This window comes from Mixophyes fleayi, chromosome 9 (assembly GCF_038048845.1).
Source record: "Mixophyes fleayi isolate aMixFle1 chromosome 9, aMixFle1.hap1, whole genome shotgun sequence".
Classification (NCBI taxonomy): Eukaryota; Metazoa; Chordata; class Amphibia; order Anura; family Limnodynastidae; genus Mixophyes; species Mixophyes fleayi.
In genome coordinates this window covers 19707585-19724969 of record NC_134410.1, presented here as the reverse complement: position 1 = coordinate 19724969, position 17385 = coordinate 19707585, and the positions used below count along the sequence as shown (strand labels likewise).

The 17385-nt window shown below is 41.3% G+C and overlaps 1 long non-coding RNA gene across 1 annotated transcript in view; it reads left to right on the top strand.

The window, feature by feature from the left end:
- Positions 1–259: 259 nt before the first annotated feature.
- The window catches only part of LOC142102142 (uncharacterized), a 65766-nt gene continuing 48640 nt past the window's right edge, over positions 260–17385 (top strand). The window contains exons 1-2 of the long non-coding RNA XR_012679217.1: positions 260–657; positions 3687–3768. This is a non-coding gene — a long non-coding RNA (uncharacterized LOC142102142). The remainder of the gene's footprint in view (positions 658–3686; positions 3769–17385) is intronic.

The following is a 17385-nucleotide window of genomic DNA, read 5'->3' as shown; positions in this document are numbered from 1 at the left end:
GAGGGGGAAACAAGGAGAAAGGAGGGGGAAACAAGGAGAAAAGAGGGGGTGACAGAAGAGAGGGAGGGAGGGGGAGAAAAGGGGAAAGAGAGGGGGAGACAGAAGAGAGGGAGGGGGTGGTAGAGGGGAGGGGGAGACAGAAGATGGAGGGGGAGAAGGAGTGGGACACAGAGGGAAAGGAGGGGGTGACAGAGGAGAGGGAGGGGGAGGGATTTTTAAAGTGCTCATCAAGTGCTATTCGTAAATTATGCTAATTGTTTTCACTTTACATAATTGTGCTCTTATTTTATATTATGCTCCTCTAGTTCCCAGACAATATCCCACTATATTATTATATATCTTGTAAGTCCATGGAACACCTCTTAAATCTGGGCATGCCTTTAGTCTTCTACTTTGTAACACATCTTCTCTTTACAGCTCATTATGTCAACTATGTCATTATGCTACACAAACCAATACACAGCGATAAAATGTCACTTATTTAATGCCTTTATTTTCACAGTGGCGCCACCTCACTGGGCCGCTAATATGGAGGGGGAACAGTCATTCATTTTTTGCTCCTTCATGTTGGTAATTAGCTGGGAGTCCAGCGTTTGGGCTATGATGTCACAGCTCAGCGCCACACTCTCAACAAGCGAAGTTACCGTTCCACAAAAGGTAAGAACTAGGAAGGGGGGCAGGACAATATAATGGGGGGCAACGGGCACCTGGTGCATTTTAAAAACTTTGTGTGTTTTGCCTATGCAGATTGATTGTGATTGTATACATGTGTTGTTGTCTCCTGTGTTGGGTTACTACACCAGCTATATAAATCCAGACATGCATGAAATACACATGCTGCGTGGCTGCAATGCATTTAGGTGACAGTACACACAGCCTGCACAGTTGTAGCAACAGACATACAGTATACATGTCAACTGATTGCTCTTCAGCCATGCAACATGTGTCCAGATTGGTTGATATCTATCTCTACATGGTGTCACGTTTCCTACTTTTATTTTCCAAGTGTGTTTGTACACAAGCTGTAATATGTCTCCTAGCTGTGTGTTTGTATTTTGTCTCCTGGGTGTGTGTATGTGTTTGAGGTTTTGCTCACTACGTGTCTCTTCCTGTTGCAATCACTGGGTGTGTGTGTGTGCGGAGGGAGGGGGGTTGGTAAGGCGTCATAGAGTTTGTTCTCTGCAGCGGTCACATGACCAATGTCTGTTTTTGGACTTTGAACCAATATTACGTCAGGTTGTTTTTCTGCAAAAACTTCAGATTTCTACTTCACTTTTGTTGGCTGTAAAAACAATGCTGATTTTTTGGATTTTAAATATAGCTGATGCAATACAGGTAACATTTGTGGAAAGAAAGAAATCTTATTTCATGGAACATGTCATGTTCAGAAAGTCACTGTAGTTCCACACAGCACTGACATTTAAAAGGGCAACTCTCGCTAAATATAGATTGTAAGCTTGTGAGCAGGGCCTTCTTACCTCTCGGCTGTGTTACCCAGTATTGTTTTATTACTGTATTTGTTCTCAGTTGTGAAGCGCTGCAGAATTTGCTGGCGCTATATAAATAAATGTCAATGATGAGGTTAGGTTTGCTCCCCCACCCTTTAGAAAAAAAATTTTTGGACTAGTATAAGATCCCTACTAATTAGCTCTAGTCACATGACATGGGTTTAATTACTATTTAGAGAAAAGCCCTATCTCTGGCAAAAATGTTCTCACCGTGTCAGGGCTTCTCCCCATACATCAAGGGTTACAACCGCGCCAATGCTGCTGGCGAAGAGATACCATGGCCATCCTCATACAAAGCTTAGGGATTTCTTTCAACAATGCCAACTTTTCCTCCGGAGGAAAGGTCACACCATGCGTCACCATAGCCCTGGTCCTCTGCTAGGAAATGCCAAAAATTATGGCAGGGGGTGGAGCTTAATGACATAAAATCGTGTAGTTAAGCTCTGCCTCCATCACAGTCCAGGAGGATGCCTACTGCGGGAGTCCAGAACTTTGTGAGCCTCCCGAAAATTCCGGGAGAGTAGGCAAGTATGACATAGGGTACAATAACCGCCACAGTTCTCCTGCTATCGCCAAATGAGGATAGTGTATAGCAGGGGATATTGACAGATAAAAAATGGCTTATTATTTAAGTATAGCCAGGTCGCGCGTGTATGATGCACCCAAGACCGGCTGTGGAATCGCTAAGAGTACTCCTCCCGATGCCAGCCAGAATAGTTGGACAGCTGATATTGTCTAGATAAATGATGGCGATCATAGATCTTCGCTGATAGAAAGTCTTGGTTATGAATGCATAATAGTAAATAGACCTGATAACATTGAAACTGGGAAAACTGGTAGAATGCTGGAGATAAGTCTCCAGATATATAACAGGGTTGGTAAGCAGAGGAGACCCAGTTGTTGGGAATGAGGACAGATATTATACTAGTAAAACATTTTTCTATATGGAGGGTATTATGTTGCTTTAGAAAGGGGGGCGGGGGGTTTTAACTCATTAAACGCACCTGATAATGAAATAATTAGGTTACACAAATAAACCAAATGTGCCTCACAAATAACATGGTAAAACTGGACATAGGGTGAATGTCCAACTTCAGTCCATGGACAAAGCTGAAGCCATACTGTAGGTTAGTTGTCCTTTAGGATTGGTACACACTGGTGCCTGTGATACATTCTGAGGACACGGGAGCCCTGAATATTAGGGATCACTGATCCTTATAGAGGACATGAGCCTAGTACACATAGTGTAAGAGCACTTCTCGTTTGCATAGGAGGGTGAATTGTAATTCAAACATTTCTAAGTGCTAAACAGGCACAGTCTTTATTGAGCAAGATTCAACAGTTTTTCCTTCCGCATTATTCTACATGTATTTGTTTAGGTAAGTCTTAAATGATTTGACCTCTTGCTGCAAATGTAAGGTACTCTTTATTGACTGTACGTATATTGATGTTCTATGCATTCCTTTTGTGGTACATTAGTTGAGCCTAAAATAGAATGAATGTGTACACAAGTGTCTTTGTAGGTGAAGAATGGATCTTAGAACAATGTTTAGCCTTTGCAGTGAGGGCTGAAAGGGGGATGAGCTGTCAAAAATGAAGCCAATAAAGCAGAAGAAACTAAAGAAGCATTCCCATATAGCCTTTATGTTTCCCCATGAATAGCAAGTAAAGTACCTTTTCAGCATGTATCTCATTTTACTTAGCTGTCCTCCTAAAAATCATTACTTCCTTTTCAAAATCTCTGTGGAGGGCAGACAAGTATTGCTGCCAGTGACTCACAGCTCTCAGGGTATCATGTGATGGCAGAGAGGGCAGAAGGAGGGGAGAATTTAGCATGTGCAGTGCAGATTGAGCTTATAGGGGCGTTACAAAGCCTCTCTGCTCACTACATCATGTGCCATGTGACTGTGGTTGCCATGGTAGTTACATCACACTGTGCAAACCCTACAGAATTCTAAATCATTAATAGCAACCTGAAGAAACAAACCCAGGAAAAAGGGTTGTGATTGTTGTTTTAAGATAACACAGCATGTTTGCAATTTCAAGTTATTTTTAGTGAGCTTTTCACAGGGAAGGGGAAAACTGCTCTATACATTAAAGAAAATAATTGGGGGGAGGGGGGGGGGTGGATATATGGAACTTGGGATATCTTACTTTACAGAAGATTTTTTATTACAGTATTTTACCACCGCATTCAACACAACCCATAGAAAAATCTTCACCGCTCCTCTGTACACTTCTCCCTATATGAAGTACAAAGGTAAAGTATACTGTGACTGACGTTGTTAAATGTACAGCAGAGAACACAAGGGGAACAGTATGTACAGACCAATTTGTAACATGACATAGATAAGACCAAGCACTGTGTAATATGATAAGTAAAACCTGTGTTACAGAGGAACTGAGATCACTGCTTGCACATGTGAGATCTGGAAACCACGGTTTATAAAGAACATTTCAAAAACATCCAAGAAAGGAAAACCTTTAAACTGAACATTCTACAGTTATTTGACTCTGTTATCTGATGCCTAAATCAGTAAGGCATAACCCGTTCTTAGCTGGCACCCCAAATGTCAGCACCCATTGTCCTGGGACTCCGAAAGAAGGGTTAGTTCCCAATATATAAGCACATGCATATGTGCAATACAAAGTCCCATAAGAAAGCATACAAAATATTATATATTACAAAAAAAATGAACAACTCCAAACAGTCAAATCATTAATACAAACACGGCTGGTTCATACATATATATATATATATATATATATATATATATATATATATATATATATATATATATATATATGTATGTATATTTTACCATGAATACATAAATGAAGATGTTCTTACTGTGTACTGTACATACAATGTGTGTTTATGGTCTATCTTGCTTGCATACACATGTTTTGTGGTATGGCCTTATCTGTGTGGAGTTTGTATTTTCTCCCCGTGTTTGCGTGGGTTTCCTCCGGGTGCTCCGGTTTCCTCCCACACTCCAAAAACATACTGGTAGGTTAATTGGCTGCTATCAAAATTGACCCTAGTTTCTCTTTCTCTCTGTCTGTGTGTGTGTCTATATTAGGGAATTTATACTGTAAGCTCCAATGGGGCAGGGACTGATGTGAATGCGTTCTCTGTACAGCGCTGCGGAATCAGTGGCGCTCTATAAATAAATGGTGATGATGATGGTATTTAGTGGCAAGCATACATATACTGTTCCAGACAAAGACCATGCCATGCCAGTCAGCCAGTCGGCACTTACACTTGCTCTGTAGCTGCAAATGTTACAGTTAAAACTAAGTGTACTTAAGAGAAACCTAGGACTTGAATCAGCCACATCTGCAGAGTACACCCTTACTGTCAATTGCCTGCATCCGTCTGCCCCCCCCCCCCCCCCCAACTCCCCCGTTCCGCACTTCAAGTCACAGCCAGTAGTAAGTGTAATGTGCGTTCGGATATGATTTGCATGCATTTGCGTTCTTTGGTATAAGGCCCGTTCCTCAGCATGTGCAGAGCTGTTTCACACAAAATACGGCATGCGAACTGACTTATGTCCAAACATGAATCAGGCGTTATGTGTCTGGAAATCAGGGGACCATACAAACAGATTCTGGGACCCCACTTATCTGGTTTCAATCATTACAATGCATTTCCATGAGTATGTATATATTTTGTGTTGAATTTCCTTTTGTGATTTTTCCTAATTTAATGGTACAATTAGATTTTCTTTGATATAAAGCAGCCGGGTGATATACAGCATGTAGGCGCAGCGCAGTAATGGAACAGCAGAGGGGGACGTCACGGTGTTCTCTGCATCGGCACACAAGAGGATCGGTGCATTGGGGTAGTCGTCGGCATAGCTACCAAGGCAAAATTATGCCTTGCCTCCCTTTATTAGATGCTGGGGGCTTTTCAGGCTGTATTCATATTGCATATCCCTTTCTTTTCCATGCTAGAATAAAGCCAAATATCCGCAATTCCCGGAAGGGTAGAGAAATTAGGGGTATACACGTAGTTTTGAAGTGGTACAGATAGGTAATGCTTAGACGTAGCATTTATCCCCTTGGAGTGCACAAAATGTTCATATAATCCAAGTGCAAGGGGAAATCCAGAAACCAAGAGCAGATTTATATGTGTGGTAGTTACACACGTAGATTTGCTCATTGAGCCAAAGCAGACAAACAAGAGCAAAATTGGATTTATTTATTCTACAAATAAGTCCATTGTATTAAACTCACCATTGAGAAATTCTATTGTTTATCAAGACATGTCCCTGAGTGGCTGTATTTCTATAAACAAAATGTAATGTGTGCCTCTCCGACCTTCTTATAACCACACCTCACTGAAGCCTACAGGTTTTTCTTTTTTTTAACTAAATTATGGAATTTACTACTATGCAACATTAGACATCCTCCACATTCTTCTGCTTGAAGAGCTCGTTGAAAACAAGTGAGTTCTCGGAACCCCTCGGCGTCACCCACCCTTTCATCTCTATACTTTCTGCTAATAAAAACTTTCCAATAGTACAGTTGTTGTTAATAATATGATGTGTTGTCATGGAGACTTAGAATACATAATGTTATGCAAAAACAGCTATCATAGCAAATAGGGACCAGGTCAGCACACAAATAATTGTTAACATAAGAGTATAGTACATAGATTGTTAGAACTATAATCTACATACAAAACAACAGAAGTGGGACTGTGCGTATGGTCAGGTTGGAGGTAATGTCAGCTCTTACGGACATACGGAGCAAAAACTAGGGATCTGTTTTTAAAACTCAATGATAAAGTTAACGTTAAAAGAACAAAATATCACCGGGGCAGACCGACTGATACACAGCTGTGCCAGCGATCCTGGGCTGGAGGGCTAAGGGTTAACTTACCACTTTGCCAGGCCAGTCTCTGTAGATATGCGCATACATGGGGCAGCACGGTGACTAAGTGGTTAGCACTTCTGCCTCACAGCACTGGGGTTACGAGTTCCATTCCCGACCATGGCCTTATCTGTGAGTAGTTTGTATGTTCTCCCCGTGTTTGCGTGGGTTTCCTCCGGGTGCTCCGGTTTCCTCCCACACCCCAAAAACATACTAGTAGGTTAATTGGCTGCTATTAAAATTCATCCTAGTCTCTCTGTTTGTCTCTGTGTGTGTGTGTGTGTGTGTGTTAAGGAATTTAGACTGTAAGCTACAATGGGTCAGGGACTGATGTGAGTGAGTTCTCTGTACAGCGCTGCGAAATTAGTGGCGCTATATAAATAAATGATGATGATGATACGTGAGCGGACTAATGGGCTTACATGCGCAGTGGGACTAAACGTCCGGATGTGATCTTTCCGTTCCACTAATTTTAAAATGAAATGTATTTAAAAAATTCTAAATATGGAACAATGCTTTAAACAGGTGCCAGAAGAAGTACATCCGCAGTCCTTGTTAATTGGCTTCCCCATGCAACGATATCTGAAAATCGATATATCTTGTTGGCGGCAAGGCTTACTGCTGGCGATAGCAAGGCTGTCATCGGCTGTCACCGTTTCCTGTTTAAGGGGAAGCTAGAGAATGTAACCCTAACTCTAGTGACCGTTTTGATAAATCTGCTGACAAATCCAGGGGTAAGTCTATAAAACCTGGGATCATTATTACACTCTCTTGCTGCCTAGTTATATAATGCAATCGCATGTGTAATAGGCATATAGTGGCATGACACATATTCATAGTTTCACAGATTTATTTATTTTCATCTGACAGTGACTCAGTGTTATTAAACAGCAGTCTCACTGAGCCTCAGGCTTAGACAGCCGTACTAGATAGTGGGTCAGGGGCATAGAAGGAAATAGGGAAGACTCGTCTGCAGGGCACTGTGATGTCAGACAGGATGCTATAGCGCACTGCTAGTACCAGGTCAGGCTGCCTCCTACAGTAACCAGCATCTGTCTCTTCCCACATACACATGGCTGGCAGCACTGCAACCAGCAGATCCGGCCAACGGGTCGGTTCTGCACAAAATGTTAAAATTTGCAATGTTTTGAGGTCTTACAGGTGCTTTGGTCCCAATGCATTTGGGCAGCATGGTGGCTAAGTGGTTAGCACTTCTGCCTCACATCACTGGGGTCATGAGTTAAATTCCCGGCCATGGCCTTATCTGTGTGAAGTTTGTATGTTCTCAATGTTTGTGCAAGTTTCCTCCGGGTGCTCTTGTTTCCTCCCACACTGCAAAAACATACTGGTAGGTTAATTGGCTGCTATCAAATTGACCCTAGTCTGTGTGTGTGTGTGTATGATGAGGAATTTAGACTGTAAGCTCCAATGGGGCAGGGACTGATGTGAGTGAGTTCTCTGTACAACGCTGCGGAAATAGTGGCGCTATATAAATAAATGGTGATGATGATGATGATACTAGGTGACCCTCCACCCAAACAAAAGACTTACTTGAGAACAGACCACAATATGGGTGTTTATGGGTTAAACCTGTGGGTATGAGCTGTGACAGCTTACCTAAAAATGTGATAACTAGAAAGTGATAGGTAAGGGTGTGATTTACTAAAGGTGTAAGTATCCCCCACCCTGGTGAATCTAACTTTATCCTAAGGCAATTGGCTGTTGGAATGTGAACGCAAGCTGAAGGAAATGTCACGCCCTTAGTAAATCACCCCCTGGTTATGTGTGAGTAGGGGACCCACGCTTATCAGACAGAATTCTTACACATTCATGTTTTGTCACTCAAACATCAGCGGTGGTAAAACTTGGAAGGTGGAAGCCTAACTTCGATCATCGGCATACCTAACAAAAAAAACCTGCATTGGCCCTTTTTACACCTAGTTACAACCTTTTCTTGTCAGACCTGGAATTATTGTAGACTTCATCTAAAAATCTCCACTCTCCCTTCACCTCTCACCCCCATATTGAACAACCCAGAGTTTCACATTGGACAACTCACGACATGAGTTTCCTGAGTCATTGTCAAATTACCCACGGAGGGTTTAATAAGGGCATCAGATTGGTAACTGAGAAAGGTGTATGTCTTACTTTAGATCTGCTACAACATAAATTTGATTTCCGGGTGGTGAGACCTTTTGAATATCAAGAAATGAGGCACTTTGTTCATTCTCTCTTAAGAACACATATTACCAGACCCTTGTCTTTACTTGAATTTCAGTGTTCCGTAACTCGCTTTTCAGTTCTCTGCAATTTATTGCTAAAGACACAGTAGTCAGCTACCCCGAAAAACGTGAGTTTAATTGGGAGACAGACCTGGGCAGGCCACCAAGGATGATTCCTGGTTCATAATAAGAGAACGGGTTTTGGAATCTTTGAGAGCTCATAACAAAATGTTCAGATGGTGTCTGCTCCTCACTAGGTTACCTAGGATCTATGATTCTGCTTCCTGACAGTGTTGGAGAGGCTGTTGAGGAGACAGGCTGATTGCTCTTATATGGTGGTCCTGCCCTAAAATATCTGCATTCTGGGACAACATCACTGATCTTCTGAACAACATACCTAAAGTACCTATTGTCAAAAACCCTTGGGCTTTTATCCGGGGCCTACCCATAGTGGGGTTGGATAAATACGTTGAGAAATTGGCTGTGCAAATCCTTAATACAGCCAGGTGCTTGATAGCTAGCCACTGGAAGCATCTTACACCTAGGGCTAGATTTACTAAGCTGCGGGTTTGAAAAAGTGGGGATGTTGCCTATAGCAACCAATCAGATTCTAGCTATCATTTTGTAGAAGGTACTAAATAAATGAAAGCTAGAATCTGATTGGTTGCTATAGGTAACATCCCCACTTTTTGAAACCCGCAGCTTAGTAAATCTAGCCCCTAGTCTATAAAAGATATGTTATTTAGCAACAATGGGAAAAAAAATCACAGTTTATTTAAATAACAGATCTCATAAGTTCACACAAACATAGTGCCTGTGGTACCTTCCCAACAAGCCAACCTCTCAGGCGGACCCTCAGACCTGCTTATGTAATGCCTCAGTAAGTATCACCCAGTGTAAATAAGTATTTAATATAAAATCGCCTTAAAATACAGGGCACATTGACTACCGTTCAAATGCACATTTTATTTAGTACTTATTTCAGTAACACCTCTAATAGCTATGGTTGACATGTTTCATTTTTTTGTTCCTAGATTTTCCCAGATGTAGAAAAATCTGCCCCCACTAATTTTATCCAAGTCTACTTCTTTTTTTTTTTTACATAGTTGTTACTGCCTGATGGTTATTTTGATGGCAGTTCCTTAGAAATCCATTTTTCAGTTAACGTAAGTGGAATATGTTATTTCCGAAAGATTGCTTGACCCTTAATTTTGTTTATTGTGTCAAAAATCTTACAGTGAAAACTAAATTGGAAAATTCATGTCCTTTGACTCTTGCTATATTTTCCACTTGAATCACAGCGACCTGCTATCTTGGCCGCGGTCCCTCTGCCCTTTAGTCCAGTAGTCATTGTGACATTGTGTATTTTCATCTTTTTCTGTGTTGTCATCTGACCCTCTATAAATAATACAGATAGTTCCAGGAAACTATTCCCTGGAGAGGAAAAATCTGTCTCTCCAATGTTTGCATTTACTGTGCAATAAAATATACAACACCGTTCTGGTAGTAAGAGGTGGAAGCCACATTTATTTAAACATAAGTAAAGGCAACAAGTGGAATGACATAATGGTGAAATATTTGTGTATATAATATACATAGAACCCAGTGCAGTTGCTATTGCGTTTGTCCGTGTTTGCATTGCTGCAGAAGGTGAGAAGGATCGCGACATGAATAGGCTTAGATGCAGCTCGACTCTCATTGACTTCTGTCCCAAACTTAGCTGTCAAGCTATTTTCCTGTTCCCAGTGCTTCATCATCATCATCATCATCATTTATTTATATAGCGCCAGCAAATTCTGTAGCGCTTTACAATTTGTGGTATGCTCCAAAACCTGTTGTGTGTTGTACACTTTTTTGCCATAACCAACGCCTGTGGACCATGGGCAGCACTTCTGGGTAGCACGTCTGGTCAAAATAAGCAAAAGTTAAACATTTAAAGCCCAATTTAAACTGTTAACACCTCAAGCGGTTTCCATACCTATGCTGATGTAACGCTAATCATCATCATCATCATCATCATCATCATCATCGTCACCATTTATTTAAACAGCGCCACTAATTCCGCAGCTCTGTACAGAGAGCTCACTCACATCAGTCCCTGCCCCATTGGGGCTTACAGTCTAAATTCCCTAACAACACACAGACAGATAGACTAGGGTCAATTAGTTAGCAGCCAATTAACCTACCAGTATGTTTTTGGAGTGTGGGAGGAAACCGGAGCACCCAGAGGAAACCCACGCAAACACGGGGAGAACATACAAACTCCACACAGATAAGGCCATAATCGGGAATGGAACTCATGACCCCAGTGCTGTGAGGCAGAATTGCTAACCACTGAACCACCGTGCTGCCCCAAAACAGTCTAGGGTTGTGCCAGATAATTAACTGACTGCTAGATCTGCCCCAAGGGAGGGGTTACTTAGTCAGTGGAAGGATTGGAGGATTTAAATGGCCCCATTCATTCCTGGGAGAGAGTTAGCTGGTGGACTGGTGTGAGAGAGGTGTTCTCGAGGGTAGACAGAGTAAAGAGGTTTGCGAACATCCACTGAGGATCGGGAATGCCTTATCTAGCTGATAGAGCTAGAAATGGAAAGACCAAGACCGGAATGGAGCAATTGAACCACCTGCCCTTAACAGAGTTCCTGTTATCTGGTTGGAGTGTGAACAGTATCTGAGTTCAAGCCCATCCACCTAGTCAACTGGTAGAGTTGTGATGACGGAGCACTCAAGCTCATGAACAGATAACAAGGTGTAAAGTGCTCATGTCCAGAGAGAGGAAGGGACTAGAGACTGTGAAGTGATGAGTAAATACCCCGATACTGGGCAATCCTCAGGAGAGCTGCTACAAGGGATAGTGCAGAGGAGAAGAGTGATAGTGATCATTCCCCAAGGCGTGGAGGGCCAGCACTTGTAAAACATCATTGATCACTGCTGAATTTTATTGCAACTAATGAGCTTGTGCTGGAAGATGTCAGTAAAAGAGTGGGTTTTATCTGGGGATGATCTGGTGCCCACAATTACACTATCTGTAATGTGAGTAGTATTGTGACACTTACGTTGTCCTATGTCAACTTGGTTTTCAAACTTACATGTCCAAAATCCCTTTCCACATATTAACCCACAGAGCCCGGGGATGTGAACATCCGAGCTAGCCAAAGCGACCCCAAGCGTAAGGTAGGTGCCCTGCTGTAAAATGGCACTTATGTAGTAGAAGGGGGCTACACTATTTTGCCTATTGTTACGCACTGAAGGTCCAGACATTTTGGCCTGCCTCAGTCAGAAGCCTAACCTTGGGCTGATTCATTAAGGATCTTAACTTGAGAAACTTCTTATTTCAGTCTCCTGGACAAAACCATGTTACAATGCAAGGGGTGCAAATTACTATTCTGTTTTGCACATAAGTTAAATACTGACTGTTTTTTCATGTAGCACACAAATATCAACTTTAAATTTCAGTGTACAAATAAGCTATCAAGTATTTGTGTGCTACATGAAAAAACAGTCAGTATTTAACTTATGTGCAAAACAGAATAGTAATTTGCACCCCTTGCATTGAAACATGGTTTTGTCCAGGAGACTGAAATAAGAAGATTCTCAAGTTAAGATCCTTAATGAATCAGGCCCCTTATCTTTAACTCTGTCATCTTAGTTATCCATTAAAGGTGTGCGGGGGCAGGCAGAGGTCCCGGTTCGGTCACAGAGTTTAGATGGGACTATTACTCTTAATAGTGTAGTTTCTGATGTACAAACGACTTATATTTTGTAGTTCTGAATGTGCTGATTACATGCAGTATTTATCATGCTCTGATATGATACCACTGAGTGTCTGTATATATGTGTATATACACCGTGCAGTACACTGAACTGCTACAAAGGGGGGGAGGAGATGTACTTGTGTGCGTTCAGAGATAAGGACTGACGTCAGCTCACCTGACACAAAGCCAGGAACTTTGTACAAGGAAGACAGGAGGGTGGGGGTAGATGGATAAACAGAGACTGAGAGCTGGGAGGAGGGAGATGGAGAGCGAAAGACACAAGAAGAAAAAGGGAGAGAGAGACAGGGTGTTTATTCAGGGTGGATAGACTGAGTCAGGGGCAGAGGTTTAGTGGCAGTGAGTAAAATGGACATGTATAAATTTAGAGAAGGGAAACTAAAACACGGGTTCTGTGCAGTATCCTTAACACAAGTTATGTACCCTATATACTTATTACTGTATTTTAGCAGGGACCCCCAAGGGCAGTAGAATTAATTGCCTGTCACATCAGGGGACCCCAAAAACAGATTGGGGTTTCTGACTCATACTTCCGTGCACACCTATGATGCAGACAAAACAAAACACAAGACCTATTTTCCAGGGAGAGGGGATATCTTCAGCAGCACCCTTATTTCTTTAAACAGAAAATGGCATTTACCCCATAAAAAGACACCTCTTGCTGCTTTTTAGGTTACAATGACAGCTGTAGTTATCTTAGTATATCTTTTCATCTAAATCAGGATTTCTCAACCTGTGGTACCTATAAACTTAGGGCCTGAGTCATTAAGGAGGGTAAAGCATAAAAAAAGGAGTAACTTTGCACCTGGGCAAAACCATGTTGCATTGGAGGGGGAGATAAATTTAAAATGCGGGAACAGATTTATAGTTGGGGTAAGGCATGTCCTAGATCAACTTTAAATGTCAGTGTAAAATAAAGCAATCATGTATTTGTGTGCTACATGAAAAAACAGCCAGTATTTTCCTTATGTGCAAAGTAATAAATTAATTTGCACCCCTTGCATTGTAACATGATTTTTCCCAGAGACCATTTACTCAATTTTTTTGCTTTGCTCTTATTAATGACTGAGGCCCTTAGTGTTACCACACATGGATTCAAAGAGTAAACCTGGGTGCACACAGCAGTGTTTTCAGTCTTCTATCGGACCAATCAAACGATTAACGACCGTTCAGCCAACATCGCATTAGTGCGTACGCTGCAACGATAAACTAATTTTTTTCCAAAGCTCATCGTATCGTTTCATTTGATTTGTAAACCGGATTAAAAATCTTGTTTAATGATGGAACGATGTTGTTCAAATTCTGCAGTGTGTACGCACTCACAACCGGCAGTGTCTATAGATCTCTATGGAGTGTGCAGAGTCACAATATTTTCAGCTGATGGTTATGACAGATGAAGAGCACAGATCTGAAGGTAAAATGTGTAAAATGTGTTTAGTGTGTACACATGAATCGGTATGCTGACTGGGGCTTTGTTTTTTTAAAATTGTTGGTAAAATCGTTAAGGATATCGCATCGGGAGAAATTTTTATAGTGTGTATCCAGCCTAATTCAGACTATTAACAATAACTCAGAATAACAGTTTACTGTATTGATAAAGAAAACATATATGTAAAAAAAAAAAAATGTATTTAAACATAAGTAAAGGCAACAAGTGGAATGACATAATGGTGAAATATTTGTGTATATAATATACATAGAACCCAGTGCAGTTGTTATTGCGTTTGTCTGTGTTTGCATGCTGCAGAAGGTGAGAAGGATGGCGACATGAATCATCATCATCACCATTTATTTATATAGCGCCAAAAATTCCGCGGCGCTGTACAGAGAACGCATTCACATCAGTCCCTGCCCCATTGGAGCTTACAGTCTAAATTCCCTAACATACACACACAGACAGACTAGGGTCAAATTTGACAGCAGCCAATTAACCTACCAGTATGTTTTGGGAGTGGGGGAGGAAATCCATGCAAACATAGGGAGAACATACAAACTCCACACAGATAAGGCCATGGTCGGGAATTGAACTCATGACCCCAATGCTGTGAGGCAGAAGTGCTAACCACTTGGCCACCGTGCTGCCCATAATAATTTTCTGATTGTAGTTTGTATTGCATTGCACTTTTCCCATACATGGTACACTGAGTTTTTTAGAGTTCTAAATTAATTTGATTTCATCCTAAAACACAGGGTTCCCCCACAAAATCTCGTAGCTCCACTCAAGCAACATGATGTTCGTTCAGTTTGGTCATCGATGGCCTAGTTGGATGAGGTTCGGGTCTTGGATTCAATAAATAACATTTTCCTCCATACCCGATTATGATCCTACTGGTTTCTATTTCATTTGCCGGATATTGTCTGTGAGATCGCAGCCTGCGGCCACCTTGCTACACAAACACACACTTACTTCCCTGTTTACCTTGGCAGAACATGCACGCTGCAGTGAACAATTAGGAAATAATGTACCATTATGGCTCTTCCATGAGTTGTTTTGCTTTAGGATAAACGTTTTTCAACTTTAATTATAACTTCAATTGTACAATCAAAATTGTATCTTGAGTGCCTACCTTAAGACTTAAGTTTTCATTGTTGTGAATTATATACAGATATGTATAGTATATTTGGGTTGACTATAAAAAATTAAGTATAATAACATGGTCAGATATAATGTAACACTTGCAAAACCTAAGCCCTTGAATATTTGAAGCATCAGTCAGGAGAAATGTAAACATCTCTCTCCAGATCAGATTCAGTTTCCCCTGAGTAACAGATCGTGGCCTTTGAGATAGAAACCTGCAAAGTTTCACGCTCGTGTTTGTGTTTAGGAATGAAAAGAGGTCAGCGACTGAGTCATTAATGCATAAACCAGCAGCTGCTTTGTTTTCATCTCATTCTATTTCTGCTTCCTACATCTCTCCTATGTCTCTAATGCCAGTTATTGCAGCTAATGTAGAGCTTTCATTGTCTAGCATCCAATCATATCAATATCTGCTCAGTCTATAAAAGTACATACACCTCAGTTACTTTGTGATGTCAATCACAGTAAACCTTTTATAGGAATCCAGTGCAACAAGACTGTCTAATTCGGTGCTACGGAACCATTGGGGCGCCTTACTATCACAAGATGATAATTATTGTCGTAGATTTGTAAGGCACCATAGTGCTCAGCGGCAGTGTACAGTAGATACACAGGACATACATAAAACAGGGACATACAAGGGAGACAAAATAAATGCAGACATCATCATCATCATCACCATTTATTTATATAGTGCCACCGATTCCGCAGCGATGTACAGAGAACTCATTCACATCAGTCCTTACCCCATTGGATAATCCATTTAGTTAAAGCTCTCTATTTTGCCAAAGTGTGTAGTATATCAAATGTTCTGTTTGGAAAAAGAGGGTATTGAACTTCTAGCACAGATAAGTATATTGGGCCTGATTCATTAATGAGAGCAAAAGAAAAAAATAAGTAGATTTTCTTTTAGACAAAACCATGTTACAATGCAAGGGGTGCAAATTAGTTTAATTTTTTGCACACAAGTTAAATACTGGCTGTTTTTTCATGTAGCGCACAAATACTTGATAGCTTTATTTTTACACTGAATTTTAAAATTGATCTAGGACATGCCCTACCCCATCTATAAATCTGTCCTCACATTTTAAATTTACATTCTCCTCCAATGCAACATGGGTTTGCCCAGGTGCAAAGTTGCTCTTTTTTTTTTTTTGCTTTACTTTCCTTAATGAATCAGGCCCATTTAGTTTTGGGGACAATTTATGGTTACTCGCTGCTCTACCTCTGCCATCCCTCTCTGCCAGTTGCTCCCTGACTGCTTCAGCATCCAATTCAAACTTCTTACCCTCTTCTACAAAGTCCTCAACCACTCCTCTCCCCCCTACATATCCAACCTCATTTCCTTGCACACTCCCTCCCGCCCATTCTGCTCTGCCAACACCTCAACTCCTCACTAAATACCTCTTCGCACTCATGCAGTCATGATTTCTGCAAAAAGAATCTTTATAAACTTGAAAGATTCTAGCTGTCATTTTGTAGAATGTATTAAATAAATGACAGCTAGAATCTGATTGGTTGCTTTAGGCAACATCTCCACTTTTTCAAACCCGCAGGAAACTGGCAGCGTCATACATTTAACCCTAGAAGTAAGACATTTAGGTCCTTGCATTCATTGCTTTAAATTTCCATGCCTGAGGATGCTTCATATTCTCAGCATTCTGAAACAAAGCAAGGCTACAGATGGGGTGGGATACTGTGTTACCACAACGGCATCGGGAATAAAGGTATTTTTTTCCCCCACGACAGTGTAAATTGATGTATTGCTACTTATTGGTACAGCCAGATCTTCTACTGTGTCTACAGAGACACAGTATCAGGGGGAATAAAAGACAGTCCCTCTGGATTTGAAGCCGCCCTGAGAATTGCTCAATTTGAACATCATTTTAGAAAATTAAAATTTTAAATCAAGTTTAGACAACCCTCAGCTGTTGTGGAACTACAGGTCCGAGCATGCTCTCCCATGTTCTCTGGCTGTTGTTGATCTAATGGTCCTAGCCCTGCTGAACTATAGCAGAGATAGGCACCCTGTGGCCATGCTCGCCTACTCTCCTGTAAGGAGCATGAGACTCCCGAGATTCAGCGAGTTCCTGGACTCCTGGAAGACCCTCCCAGATCCATCCCAGAGGTGTGGCTTGATGACGCAAGTGGCTGCATTGTGTCACCGTGACTCCTCCCCCAGCACTTGCTATTTGGACATACAGTAGGATAGCGAGCCTGTGGCTCTACAACGCTTGTGGAATCTGTTATCAGTACGGCTGCACAGGCATCTGCCAATCCCAGAGACCCAATGTATCTAGAAATCAGGACCCAGATTAGTTTTTGACATGCAAATAATAAATCTACTAACTAGGACTACCAAGGGCAGACAAGATGGGTCACTTTGTGTTTTCTGTCCTTACTATGTTTCTAATATTATTTTAAAA